Source organism: Cryptomeria japonica, unplaced genomic scaffold, assembly GCF_030272615.1.
Source record: "Cryptomeria japonica unplaced genomic scaffold, Sugi_1.0 HiC_scaffold_129, whole genome shotgun sequence".
Lineage (NCBI taxonomy): Eukaryota > Viridiplantae > Streptophyta > Pinopsida > Cupressales > Cupressaceae > Cryptomeria > Cryptomeria japonica.
Window position 1 is genome coordinate 337,501 of NW_026728951.1, and position 14,135 is coordinate 351,635.

General features: G+C 62.7%; 2 non-coding genes across 2 annotated transcripts; both read right to left on the reverse strand.

Moving 5' to 3' along the window:
• Positions 1–3,416: 3,416 nt before the first annotated feature.
• On the reverse strand, positions 3,417–3,535 carry LOC131866065 (5S ribosomal RNA). Its single transcript, XR_009364697.1, has one exon. It is a non-coding gene; the product is annotated as a 5S ribosomal RNA (ribosomal RNA).
• A 7,804-nt stretch (positions 3,536–11,339) lies between these two features.
• On the reverse strand, positions 11,340–11,458 carry LOC131866066 (5S ribosomal RNA). Its single transcript, XR_009364698.1, has one exon. It is a non-coding gene; the product is annotated as a 5S ribosomal RNA (ribosomal RNA).
• Positions 11,459–14,135: the final 2,677 nt, after the last annotated feature.

Here is a 14,135-nt window from a genome sequence, read left to right on the forward strand (position 1 = left end):
TGCGCACCAAGGAGCGCTCCGAAGTGTGCTCCAAGGTGCGGCCTGCACGAAGTCGGAGCCCGGTTTGCCCCGGGTGTGCACCTCGGGTGGGCACCTTGGTGCGCATGCCTTGCCTGGGCTGCGCACCAGGGCGGGCTCAAGATGGCACCCGCGTTCCTTTTTTTTCACTATCTTTCAAAACGGAAATTTTAAAATCTCATTTTTTTTTGCCTTTTTCTGGAAATTAGTGAAGGCAGCGCATCAAAGGTGCGCACCTCGCTGCCCACCACGGTGCGCAACGCCGGTGGGCACCCGGGAGTGCTTCGAAGTGTGCTCCAAGGTGCTGCGTGCACGTTGTCGGAGCCCGGTTTGCCCCGGGTGCGCACCTCGCGTGCACCTTCGTCGGGGTGGGCACCTTGGCTGGGTTTGCCCCGGCTGCGCTCCGAAGCGGGGTTATTGGAGCGCCGCCTCTTTTTTTGTCGGAGCGTTTGGTGGGGTTTCTCGCATTGGCTCTTCCGAGGCCCGGTTGCCACCCTGGCGCGCACGAAGTCGGAAGTAGGGTTAATTGCCCGGGTGCGCACCTTTGCCAGGGTGGGCACCTTACCTGGGCTGCGCACCAGGGCGGGCTCAAGATGGCACGCGCGTTCCGTTTTTTTCACTATCTTTCAAAACGGAAATTTTAAAATCTCCTTTTTTTTTTGCCTTTTCTGGAAATTAGTGAAGGCAGCGCATCAAAGGTGCGCACCTCGCTGCCCACCTTGGTGTGCTCTGAGGTGCGCACCCGGGAGCGCTACGAAGTGTGCTCCAAGGTGCGGCGTGCACGTTGTCGGAGCCCGGTTTGCCCCGGGTGCGCACCTCGCCTGCACCTTGGCCGGGGTGGGCACCTTGGCTGGGTTTGCCCAGGGTGCGCTCCGAAGCGGGGTTACTGGAGCGCCCCCTCTTTTTTTGTCAGAGCGTTTGGTGGGGTTTCTCGCATTGGCTCTTCCCAGGCCCGGTTGTTGGGTGCGCTCCCACCCTGGCGCGCGCGAAGTTGGAAGTTGGGTTAATTGCCCGGGCGCGCACCTTCGCCAGGGTGGGCACCTTGGTGCGCACACCTTGGCTGGGCTGCGCACCAGGGCGGGCTCAAGATGGCACCAGCATTCCCTTTTTCTCACTATCTTTCAAAACGGAAATTTTAAAATCTCGTTTTTTTTTTGCCTTTTATGGAAATTAGTGAAGGCATCGCATCAAAGGTGCGCACCTCGCTGCCCACCTTGGTGTGCTCCGAGGTGCCCACCACGGTGCGCAACGCCGGTGCGAACCCGGGAGCGCCCCGATGTGTGCTCCAAGGTGCGGCGTGCACGAAGTCGGACCCCGGTTTGCCCCGGGTGCGCACCTCGCGTGCACCTTGGTGCGCACACCTTGGCTGGGTTGCGCGGCCTGGTGGGCACCATGGTGCGCACCAAGGAGCGCTCCGAAGTGTGCTCCAAGGTGCGGCGTGCACGAAGTCGGAGCCCGGTTTGCCCCGGGTACGCACCTCGCGTGCACCTTCGCCGGGGTGGGCACCTCGGCTGGGTTGCGCGCCCTGGTGCGCACCAAGGAGCGCTCCGAAGTGTGCTCCAAGGTGCGGCGTGCACGAAGTCGGAGCCCGGTTTGCCCCGGGTGCGCACCTTCGCCGCGGTGCGCACCATGGCGTGCACGAAGTCGGAGCCCGGTTTGCCCCGGGTGCGCACCTCGCGTGCACCTTCGGCGGGGTTGCGCGCCCTGGTGGGCACCATGGTGCGCACCAAGGAGCGCTCCGAAGTGTGCTCCAAGGTGCGGCGTGCACGAAGTCGGAGCCCGGTTTGCCCCGGGTGCGCACCTCGCGTGCACCTTCGGCGGGGTTGCGCGCCCTGGTGGGCACCATGGTGCGCACCAAGGAGCGCTCCGAAGTGTGCTCCAAGGTGCGGCGTGCACGAAGTCGGAGCCCGGTTTGCCCCGGGTGCGCACCTCGCGTGCACCTTCGCCGCGGTGGGCACCATGGCGTGCACGAAGTCGGAGCCCGGTTTGCCCCGGGTGCGCACCTCGCGTGCACCTTCGCCGGGGTGGGCACCTCGGCTGGGTTGCGCGCCCTGGTGCGCACCAAGGAGCGCTCCGAAGTGTGCTCCAAGGTGCGGCGTGCACGAAGTCGGAGCCCGGTTTGCCCCGGGTGCGCACCTCGCGTGCACCTTCGCCAGGGTGGGCACCTCGGTGCGCACACCTTCTCAATGTTTTCTTGCCTTTTCTGGAAATTGGTGAAGGCAGCGCATCAAAGGTGCGCACCTCGGTGTGCTCCGAGGTGCGAACCCGAGAGCGCTCCGAGGTGCCCACGAAGTCGAAAGTCGGGTTAATTGCATTGTTTTCCCCGGGTGCGCTCCGAGGTGCGCAACATCGGCGCGCACCAAGGAGGGCTCCGAAGTGTGCTCCAAGGTGCGCACGATGGCGTGCACCTCTGGTGCGCACGATTCGGAGCTCGGTTTGACCGGGGTGCGCACACCTTGGCTGGGTTGCGCACCTTTTGTGCGCTCCAAGGTGCGCACGAAGTCGGAGCTCGGTTTGCCCCGGGTGCGCACCTTCGCCAGGGTGCGCACCTTGATGCGCACGCCTTGGCTGGGCTGCGCACCTTGGTGGGCGCCATGGTGCGCACCTTTCGTGCGCTCCAAGGTGCGCACGAAGTCGGAGCTCGGTTTGCCCCGGGTGCGCACCTTGGTGGGCGCCATGGTGCACTCCGAGGTGCCCAAGATTGGTGCGCACCAAGGAGCGCTCCGAAGTGCGCTCCAAGGTGCGCGCGAAGTCGAAAGTTGGGTTAATTGTCCGGTTTGCCTCGGGTGCGCACCTTGCGTGCACCTTCGCCAGGGTGGGCGCCTTGGTGCGCACACCTTGGCTGGGCTGCGCACACCTTGGCACCCGCGTTTCCTTCATTTTAAATTTTTTTTTTTTACAATCTCTCAAGTGGGAAATTCTATAATCTCAACTTTTTTTGCCTTTTCAGGAAACTTTTGAATGGAGCGCATCATTGGTGCGCTCCGAAGTGTGCTCCAAAGCTCTCTCCAGCTGCGTGCACCTGCCCCGGCCGCGCACCCGGCCCCGCCCAGCTTCGCTCACCTGTCCCGGGCGTCTGGTGCGGAACCTTAGAGTAAGAAACATCACCGTGCACCTTGGCCAACGTGCGCGACTCGACCGAGCGCGCACTGGCCGAGGTGCACACCGATTTCACCTGGGTGCGCGCGCAGCACCTCGGGCGCACCGGGGTGCGCGCACAACGCCCGGGTTGCACCGTGGCCTGTGTGCTCGGGGCGCCTCGGGTGCGCGCTCGGTGTCGCCCCCGCGCGCGCGGTAGTGCGGGCAGCGCACCCCGGCCCGGCCCGGCCCCGACGAGAACGCAAACGGGCAAAAGGTTTATTCAAATAGCATTGCGACGCCCGGCGAAAAACTAAAAAAGGGTGCAACACCGGGACTTCCCGGGAGGTCACCCATCCCAGTACTACTCCGGCCCAAGCGCGCTTAACTGCGGAGTTCTGATGGGATCCGGTGCACTAACGCTGGTATGATCGCACCCGTTATGAGCTTGTCGCAGTGTGTACTTAGCAAACCGCGACCCACGTGCGAATCCACCCCGGCCACCCACCCCCGTCGAGGTGCACACCCTCCCTCGCGAAGTGCGCCCCGTTCGCCAAGTGTGAGCCCTGCCCGGGTGCGCGCACCTTGCTAGGGCGTCGGGTGTGCACCCGGCCCGGCCTACGTGCGTGCACCTGGAGGGGGCGTCGTGTGCGTGCAGTGTCCCGTCTGCAACGCGGTGCCCACACACCACCTCGGGCGCAACGACCTGCGCTCACATGTGGGCCGAGTGCACCTTGGTGCATGTTCGGGGCGCCTCGGGTGCACGCTCGATCTTGCCCCGGTGCACCAAGGCGCTCGGTTTGCCCCGGGTGCGCACTTGGTGCAAGGTGGGCACCCAAAATAGGGATCAAGCACCAAAACACAAGTTTCGGGATGCAAAATGGGACCCAAGGACCACAAATGCGTTCCAAGACCCATGATGGGTCCACGAGAACAAAAATGTGTTCCGAGACTTAATAAACAAATATTGGGTTTTAGGAGAAGAAACATGCTCTGATGCCCAAAACGAGAATCGACCCCGAAAAGGCCACAGGCCAAAAGTGGGATGCGAGACAAAAAAAAATGGGACCCGAGGACCAAAATTGGGTTCCCAGGTCGAAGACAGGGCAACCGGACAAGAAACGACCTCTAAGGCTCGAAATGAGTCCCGACGACTAAAACTTGACAAGAAGCACCCATCAGGCACCCAACTCGACACCCATGGGATGCCGACCCACCCGGGCTTCCACCTAGCACACCTTGGCACCCACCCACCCTCGCACCCAACCTCGCACCCAACTTAGCACCTTTGAACCCACATTGGCACTCACCCTGACCCTGGCACCTTGGAACCCACATTGGCACTCACCTTGACCCTGGCACCCACCTTTGCACTCACCTTGGGACCCACCCTGGCTCCCACCTCGGCACCCACCCAGACACCCACCTTGGTTCCTTGGCACCCACCTTGGATCCTTGGCACCCACCCCGACACCCACCTTGGCACGCAACTTGGCTACTTGCCACCCACCTTGGCTCCTTGACGCCCACCCCGACAACCACCCCGTGACCTACCCTGGCTAGGGTTGGTGCACACCCACCCTGGTGCCCACCTTGGCACCCACCCTATGACCCACCTTGGCACGCACCTTAGTACCCACCCCGTTACCCACCCTAGGACCCACCCCGTGACCCACCTTGGCCAGGGTGGGTGCCTTGGTGCGCACAACTTGCCTGGGCTGCACACCAGGGCGGGCTCAAGATGGCACCCGCGTTCCGTTTTTTTCACTATCTTTCAAAACGGAAATTTTAAAATCTCATTTTTTTCTTTTTTTTGCCTTTTCTGGAAATTAGTGAAGGCAGCGCATCAAAGGTGCGCAATGCTGGTGCGAACCCGGGAGCGCTCCGATGTGTGCTCCAAGGTGCGGCGTGCACGAAGTCCGAGCCCGGTTTGCCCCGGGTGCGCACCTCGCGTGCACCTTCGCCGGGGTGAGCACCTTGGCTGGGTTGCGCGCCCTGGTGCGTACCAAGGAGCGCTCTGAAGTGTGCTCCAAGGTGCGGCGTGCACGAAGTCGGAGCCCGGTTTGCCCCGTGTGTGCACCTCGGGTGCGCACCTCGCGTGCACCTTCGCTGCGGTGGGCACCTTGGCTGGGTTGCGCGCCTTGGTGGGCACCATGCAGTGCACGAAGTCGGAGCCCGGTTTGCCCCGGGCGCGCACCTCCGCCAGGGTGGGCACCTTGGTGCGCACAACTTGCCTGGGCTGCGCATCAGGAAGGGCTCAAGATGGCACCCGCGTTCCGTTTTTTTCACTATCTTTCAGAACGGAAATTTTAAAATATCGTTTTTTTTTGCCTTTTCTGGAAATTAGTGAAGGCAGCGCATCAAAGGTGCGCAACGCTGGTGCGAACCTGGGAGCGCTCCGATGTGTGCTCCAAGGTGCGGCGTGCACGAAGTCGGAGCCCGGTTTGCCTCGGGTGCGCCCTGGTGGGCACCATGGTGCGCACCAAGGAGCGCTCCGAAGTGTGCTCCAAGGTGCGGCCTGCACGAAGTCGGAGCCCGGTTTGCCCCGGGTGTGCACCTCGGGTGGGCACCTTGGTGCGCATGCCTTGCCTGGGCTGCGCACCAGGGCGGGCTCAAGATGGCACCCGCGTTCCTTTTTTTTCACTATCTTTCAAAACGGAAATTTTAAAATCTCATTTTTTTTTGCCTTTTTCTGGAAATTAGTGAAGGCAGCGCATCAAAGGTGCGCACCTCGCTGCCCACCACGGTGCGCAACGCCGGTGGGCACCCGGGAGTGCTTCGAAGTGTGCTCCAAGGTGCTGCGTGCACGTTGTCGGAGCCCGGTTTGCCCCGGGTGCGCACCTCGCGTGCACCTTCGTCGGGGTGGGCACCTTGGCTTGGTTTGCCCCGGCTGCGCTCCGAAGCGGGGTTATTGGAGCGCCGCCTCTTTTTTTGTCGGAGCGTTTGGTGGGGTTTCTCGCATTGGCTCTTCCGAGGCCCGGTTGCCACCCTGGCGCGCACGAAGTCGGAAGTAGGGTTAATTGCCCGGGTGCGCACCTTTGCCAGGGTGGCACCTTACCTGGGCTGCGCACCAGGGCGGGCTCAAGATGGCACGCGCGTTCCGTTTTTTTCACTATCTTTCAAAACGGAAATTTTAAAATCTCCTTTTTTTTTTGCCTTTTCTGGAAATTAGTGAAGGCAGCGCATCAAAGGTGCGCACCTCGCTGCCCACCTTGGTGTGCTCTGAGGTGCGCACCCGGGAGCGCTACGAAGTGTGCTCCAAGGTGCGGCGTGCACGTTGTCGGAGCCCGGTTTGCCCCGGGTGCGCACCTCGCCTGCACCTTGGCCGGGGTGGGCACCTTGGCTGGGTTTGCCCAGGGTGCGCTCCGAAGCGGGGTTACTGGAGCGCCCCCTCTTTTTTTGTCAGAGAGTTTGGTGGGGTTTCTCGCATTGGCTCTTCCCAGGCCCGGTTGTTGGGTGCGCTCCCACCCTGGCGCGCGCGAAGTTGGAAGTTGGGTTAATTGCCCGGGCGCGCACCTTCGCCAGGGTGGGCACCTTGGTGCGCAAACCTTGGCTGGGCTGCGCACCAGGGCGGGCTCAAGATGGCACCAGCATTCCCTTTTTCTCACTATCTTTCAAAACGGAAATTTTAAAATCTCGTTTTTTTTTTGCCTTTTATGGAAATTAGTGAAGGCATCGCATCAAAGGTGCGCACCTCGCTGCCCACCTTGGTGTGCTCCGAGGTGCCCACCACGGTGCGCAACGCCGGTGCGAACCCGGGAGCGCCCCGATGTGTGCTCCAAGGTGCGGCGTGCACGAAGTCGGACCCCGGTTTGCCCCGGGTGCGCACCTCGCGTGCACCTTGGTGCGCACACCTTGGCTGGGTTGCGCGGCCTGGTGGGCACCATGGTGCGCACCAAGGAGCGCTCCGAAGTGTGCTCCAAGGTGCGGCGTGCACGAAGTCGGAGCCCGGTTTGCCCCGGGTGCGCACCTTCGCCGCGGTGGGCACCATGGCGTGCACGAAGTCGGAGCCCGGTTTGCCCCGGGTGCGCACCTCGCGTGCACCTTCGCCGGGGTGGGCACCTCGGCTGGGTTGCGCGCCCTGGTGCGCACCAAGGAGCGCTCTGAAGTGTGCTCCAAGGTGCGGCGTGCACGAAGTCGGAGCCCGGTTTGCCCCGGGTGTGCACCTCGCGTGCACCTTCGCTGCGGTGGGCACCTTGGCTGGGTTGCGCGCCTTGGTGGGCACCATGCAGTGCACGAAGTCGGAGCCCGGTTTGCCCCGGGCGCGCACCTCCGCCAGGGTGGGCACCTTGGTGCGCACAACTTGCCTGGGCTGCGCACCAGGAAGGGCTCAAGATGGCACCCGCGTTCCGTTTTTTTCACTATCTTTCAGAACGGAAATTTTAAAATATCGTTTTTTTTTGCCTTTTCTGGAAATTAGTGAAGGCAGCGCATCAAAGGTGCGCAACGCTGGTGCGAACCTGGGAGCGCTCCGATGTGTGCTCCAAGGTGCGGCGTGCACGAAGTCGGACCCCGGTTTGCCCCGGGTGCGCACCTCGCGTGCACCTTGGTGCGCACACCTTGGCTGGGTTGCGCGCCCTGGTGGGCACCATGGTGCGCACCAAGGAGCGCTCCGAAGTGTGCTCCAAGGTGCGGCGTGCACGAAGTCGGAGCCCGGTTTGCCCCGGGTGCGCACCTCGCGTGCACCTTCGCCGCGGTGGGCACCATGGCGTGCACGAAGTCGGAGCCCGGTTTGCCCCGGGTGCGCACCTCGCGTGCACCTTCGCCGGGGTGGGCACCTTAGTGTGCAGACCTTGGCTGGGTTGCGCGCCCTGGTGGGCACCATGGTGCGCACCAAGGAGCGCTCCGAAGTGTGCTCCAAGGTGCGGCCTGCACGAAGTCGGAGCCCGGTTTGCCCCGGGTGTGCACCTCGGGTGGGCACCTTGGTGCGCATGCCTTGCCTGGGCTGCGCACCAGGGCGGGCTCAAGATGGCACCCGCGTTCCTTTTTTTTCACTATCTTTCAAAACGGAAATTTTAAAATCTCATTTTTTTTTGCCTTTTTCTGGAAATTAGTGAAGGCAGCGCATCAAAGGTGCGCACCTCGCTGCCCACCACGGTGCGCAACGCCGGTGGGCACCCGGGAGTGCTTCGAAGTGTGCTCCAAGGTGCTGCGTGCACGTTGTCGGAGCCCGGTTTGCCCCGGGTGCGCACCTCGCGTGCACCTTCGTCGGGGTGGGCACCTTGGCTGGGTTTGCCCCGGCTGCGCTCCGAAGCGGGGTTATTGGAGCGCCGCCTCTTTTTTTGTCGGAGCGTTTGGTGGGGTTTCTCGCATTGGCTCTTCCGAGGCCCGGTTGCCACCCTGGCGCGCACGAAGTCGGAAGTAGGGTTAATTGCCCGGGTGCGCACCTTTGCCAGGGTGGGCACCTTACCTGGGCTGCGCACCAGGGCGGGCTCAAGATGGCACGCGCGTTCCGTTTTTTTCACTATCTTTCAAAACGGAAATTTTAAAATCTCCTTTTTTTTTTGCCTTTTCTGGAAATTAGTGAAGGCAGCGCATCAAAGGTGCGCACCTCGCTGCCCACCTTGGTGTGCTCTGAGGTGCGCACCCGGGAGCGCTACGAAGTGTGCTCCAAGGTGCGGCGTGCACGTTGTCGGAGCCCGGTTTGCCCCGGGTGCGCACCTCGCCTGCACCTTGGCCGGGGTGGGCACCTTGGCTGGGTTTGCCCAGGGTGCGCTCCGAAGCGGGGTTACTGGAGCGCCCCCTCTTTTTTTGTCAGAGCGTTTGGTGGGGTTTCTCGCATTGGCTCTTCCCAGGCCCGGTTGTTGGGTGCGCTCCCACCCTGGCGCGCGCGAAGTTGGAAGTTGGGTTAATTGCCCGGGCGCGCACCTTCGCCAGGGTGGGCACCTTGGTGCGCACACCTTGGCTGGGCTGCGCACCAGGGCGGGCTCAAGATGGCACCAGCATTCCCTTTTTCTCACTATCTTTCAAAACGGAAATTTTAAAATCTCGTTTTTTTTTTGCCTTTTATGGAAATTAGTGAAGGCATCGCATCAAAGGTGCGCACCTCGCTGCCCACCTTGGTGTGCTCCGAGGTGCCCACCACGGTGCGCAACGCCGGTGCGAACCCGGGAGCGCCCCGATGTGTGCTCCAAGGTGCGGCGTGCACGAAGTCGGACCCCGGTTTGCCCCGGGTGCGCACCTCGCGTGCACCTTGGTGCGCACACCTTGGCTGGGTTGCGCGGCCTGGTGGGCACCATGGTGCGCACCAAGGAGCGCTCCGAAGTGTGCTCCAAGGTGCGGCGTGCACGAAGTCGGAGCCCGGTTTGCCCCGGGTACGCACCTCGCGTGCACCTTCGCCGGGGTGGGCACCTCGGCTGGGTTGCGCGCCCTGGTGCGCACCAAGGAGCGCTCCGAAGTGTGCTCCAAGGTGCGGCGTGCACGAAGTCGGAGCCCGGTTTGCCCCGGGTGCGCACCTTCGCCGCGGTGCGCACCATGGCGTGCACGAAGTCGGAGCCCGGTTTGCCCCGGGTGCGCACCTCGCGTGCACCTTCGGCGGGGTTGCGCGCCCTGGTGGGCACCATGGTGCGCACCAAGGAGCGCTCCGAAGTGTGCTCCAAGGTGCGGCGTGCACGAAGTCGGAGCCCGGTTTGCCCCGGGTGCGCACCTCGCGTGCACCTTCGGCGGGGTTGCGCGCCCTGGTGGGCACCATGGTGCGCACCAAGGAGCGCTCCGAAGTGTGCTCCAAGGTGCGGCGTGCACGAAGTCGGAGCCCGGTTTGCCCCGGGTGCGCACCTCGCGTGCACCTTCGCCGCGGTGGGCACCATGGCGTGCACGAAGTCGGAGCCCGGTTTGCCCCGGGTGCGCACCTCGCGTGCACCTTCGCCGGGGTGGGCACCTCGGCTGGGTTGCGCGCCCTGGTGCGCACCAAGGAGCGCTCCGAAGTGTGCTCCAAGGTGCGGCGTGCACGAAGTCGGAGCCCGGTTTGCCCCGGGTGCGCACCTCGCGTGCACCTTCGCCAGGGTGGGCACCTCGGTGCGCACACCTTCTCAATGTTTTCTTGCCTTTTCTGGAAATTGGTGAAGGCAGCGCATCAAAGGTGCGCACCTCGGTGTGCTCCGAGGTGCGAACCCGAGAGCGCTCCGAGGTGCCCACGAAGTCGAAAGTCGGGTTAATTGCATTGTTTTCCCCGGGTGCGCTCCGAGGTGCGCAACATCGGCGCGCACCAAGGAGGGCTCCGAAGTGTGCTCCAAGGTGCGCACGATGGCGTGCACCTCTGGTGCGCACGATTCGGAGCTCGGTTTGACCGGGGTGCGCACACCTTGGCTGGGTTGCGCACCTTTTGTGCGCTCCAAGGTGCGCACGAAGTCGGAGCTCGGTTTGCCCCGGGTGCGCACCTTCGCCAGGGTGCGCACCTTGATGCGCACGCCTTGGCTGGGCTGCGCACCTTGGTGGGCGCCATGGTGCGCACCTTTCGTGCGCTCCAAGGTGCGCACGAAGTCGGAGCTCGGTTTGCCCCGGGTGCGCACCTTGGTGGGCGCCATGGTGCACTCCGAGGTGCCCAAGATTGGTGCGCACCAAGGAGCGCTCCGAAGTGCGCTCCAAGGTGCGCGCGAAGTCGAAAGTTGGGTTAATTGTCCGGTTTGCCTCGGGTGCGCACCTTGCGTGCACCTTCGCCAGGGTGGGCGCCTTGGTGCGCACACCTTGGCTGGGCTGCGCACACCTTGGCACCCGCGTTTCCTTCATTTTAAATTTTTTTTTTTTACAATCTCTCAAGTGGGAAATTCTATAATCTCAACTTTTTTTGCCTTTTCAGGAAACTTTTGAATGGAGCGCATCATTGGTGCGCTCCGAAGTGTGCTCCAAAGCTCTCTCCAGCTGCGTGCACCTGCCCCGGCCGCGCACCCGGCCCCGCCCAGCTTCGCTCACCTGTCCCGGGCGTCTGGTGCGGAACCTTAGAGTAAGAAACATCACCGTGCACCTTGGCCAACGTGCGCGACTCGACCGAGCGCGCACTGGCCGAGGTGCACACCGATTTCACCTGGGTGCGCGCGCAGCACCTCGGGCGCACCGGGGTGCGCGCACAACGCCCGGGTTGCACCGTGGCCTGTGTGCTCGGGGCGCCTCGGGTGCGCGCTCGGTGTCGCCCCCGCGCGCGCGGTAGTGCGGGCAGCGCACCCCGGCCCGGCCCGGCCCCGACGAGAACGCAAACGGGCAAAAGGTTTATTCAAATAGCATTGCGACGCCCGGCGAAAAACTAAAAAAGGGTGCAACACCGGGACTTCCCGGGAGGTCACCCATCCCAGTACTACTCCGGCCCAAGCGCGCTTAACTGCGGAGTTCTGATGGGATCCGGTGCACTAACGCTGGTATGATCGCACCCGTTATGAGCTTGTCGCAGTGTGTACTTAGCAAACCGCGACCCACGTGCGAATCCACCCCGGCCACCCACCCCCGTCGAGGTGCACACCCTCCCTCGCGAAGTGCGCCCCGTTCGCCAAGTGTGAGCCCTGCCCGGGTGCGCGCACCTTGCTAGGGCGTCGGGTGTGCACCCGGCCCGGCCTACGTGCGTGCACCTGGAGGGGGCGTCGTGTGCGTGCAGTGTCCCGTCTGCAACGCGGTGCCCACACACCACCTCGGGCGCAACGACCTGCGCTCACATGTGGGCCGAGTGCACCTTGGTGCATGTTCGGGGCGCCTCGGGTGCACGCTCGATCTTGCCCCGGTGCACCAAGGCGCTCGGTTTGCCCCGGGTGCGCACTTGGTGCAAGGTGGGCACCCAAAATAGGGATCAAGCACCAAAACACAAGTTTCGGGATGCAAAATGGGACCCAAGGACCACAAATGCGTTCCAAGACCCATGATGGGTCCACGAGAACAAAAATGTGTTCCGAGACTTAATAAACAAATATTGGGTTTTAGGAGAAGAAACATGCTCTGATGCCCAAAACGAGAATCGACCCCGAAAAGGCCACAGGCCAAAAGTGGGATGCGAGACAAAAAAAAATGGGACCCGAGGACCAAAATTGGGTTCCCAGGTCGAAGACAGGGCAACCGGACAAGAAACGACCTCTAAGGCTCGAAATGAGTCCCGACGACTAAAACTTGACAAGAAGCACCCATCAGGCACCCAACTCGACACCCATGGGATGCCGACCCACCCGGGCTTCCACCTAGCACACCTTGGCACCCACCCACCCTCGCACCCAACCTCGCACCCAACTTAGCACCTTTGAACCCACATTGGCACTCACCCTGACCCTGGCACCTTGGAACCCACATTGGCACTCACCTTGACCCTGGCACCCACCTTTGCACTCACCTTGGGACCCACCCTGGCTCCCACCTCGGCACCCACCCAGACACCCACCTTGGTTCCTTGGCACCCACCTTGGATCCTTGGCACCCACCCCGACACCCACCTTGGCACGCAACTTGGCTACTTGCCACCCACCTTGGCTCCTTGACGCCCACCCCGACAACCACCCCGTGACCTACCCTGGCTAGGGTTGGTGCACACCCACCCTGGTGCCCACCTTGGCACCCACCCTATGACCCACCTTGGCACGCACCTTAGTACCCACCCCGTTACCCACCCTAGGACCCACCCCGTGACCCACCTTGGCCAGGGTGGGTGCCTTGGTGCGCACAACTTGCCTGGGCTGCACACCAGGGCGGGCTCAAGATGGCACCCGCGTTCCGTTTTTTTCACTATCTTTCAAAACGGAAATTTTAAAATCTCATTTTTTTCTTTTTTTTGCCTTTTCTGGAAATTAGTGAAGGCAGCGCATCAAAGGTGCGCAATGCTGGTGCGAACCCGGGAGCGCTCCGATGTGTGCTCCAAGGTGCGGCGTGCACGAAGTCCGAGCCCGGTTTGCCCCGGGTGCGCACCTCGCGTGCACCTTCGCCGGGGTGAGCACCTTGGCTGGGTTGCGCGCCCTGGTGCGTACCAAGGAGCGCTCTGAAGTGTGCTCCAAGGTGCGGCGTGCACGAAGTCGGAGCCCGGTTTGCCCCGGGTGTGCACCTCGGGTGCGCACCTCGCGTGCACCTTCGCTGCGGTGGGCACCTTGGCTGGGTTGCGCGCCTTGGTGGGCACCATGCAGTGCACGAAGTCGGAGCCCGGTTTGCCCCGGGCGCGCACCTCCGCCAGGGTGGGCACCTTGGTGCGCACAACTTGCCTGGGCTGCGCATCAGGAAGGGCTCAAGATGGCACCCGCGTTCCGTTTTTTTCACTATCTTTCAGAACGGAAATTTTAAAATATCGTTTTTTTTTGCCTTTTCTGGAAATTAGTGAAGGCAGCGCATCAAAGGTGCGCAACGCTGGTGCGAACCTGGGAGCGCTCCGATGTGTGCTCCAAGGTGCGGCGTGCACGAAGTCGGAGCCCGGTTTGCCTCGGGTGCGCCCTGGTGGGCACCATGGTGCGCACCAAGGAGCGCTCCGAAGTGTGCTCCAAGGTGCGGCCTGCACGAAGTCGGAGCCCGGTTTGCCCCGGGTGTGCACCTCGGGTGGGCACCTTGGTGCGCATGCCTTGCCTGGGCTGCGCACCAGGGCGGGCTCAAGATGGCACCCGCGTTCCTTTTTTTTCACTATCTTTCAAAACGGAAATTTTAAAATCTCATTTTTTTTTGCCTTTTTCTGGAAATTAGTGAAGGCAGCGCATCAAAGGTGCGCACCTCGCTGCCCACCACGGTGCGCAACGCCGGTGGGCACCCGGGAGTGCTTCGAAGTGTGCTCCAAGGTGCTGCGTGCACGTTGTCGGAGCCCGGTTTGCCCCGGGTGCGCACCTCGCGTGCACCTTCGTCGGGGTGGGCACCTTGGCTTGGTTTGCCCCGGCTGCGCTCCGAAGCGGGGTTATTGGAGCGCCGCCTCTTTTTTTGTCGGAGCGTTTGGTGGGGTTTCTCGCATTGGCTCTTCCGAGGCCCGGTTGCCACCCTGGCGCGCACGAAGTCGGAAGTAGGGTTAATTGCCCGGGTGCGCACCTTTGCCAGGGTGGCACCTTACCTGGGCTGCGCACCAGGGCGGGCTCAAGATGGCACGCGCGTTCCATTTTTTTCACTAT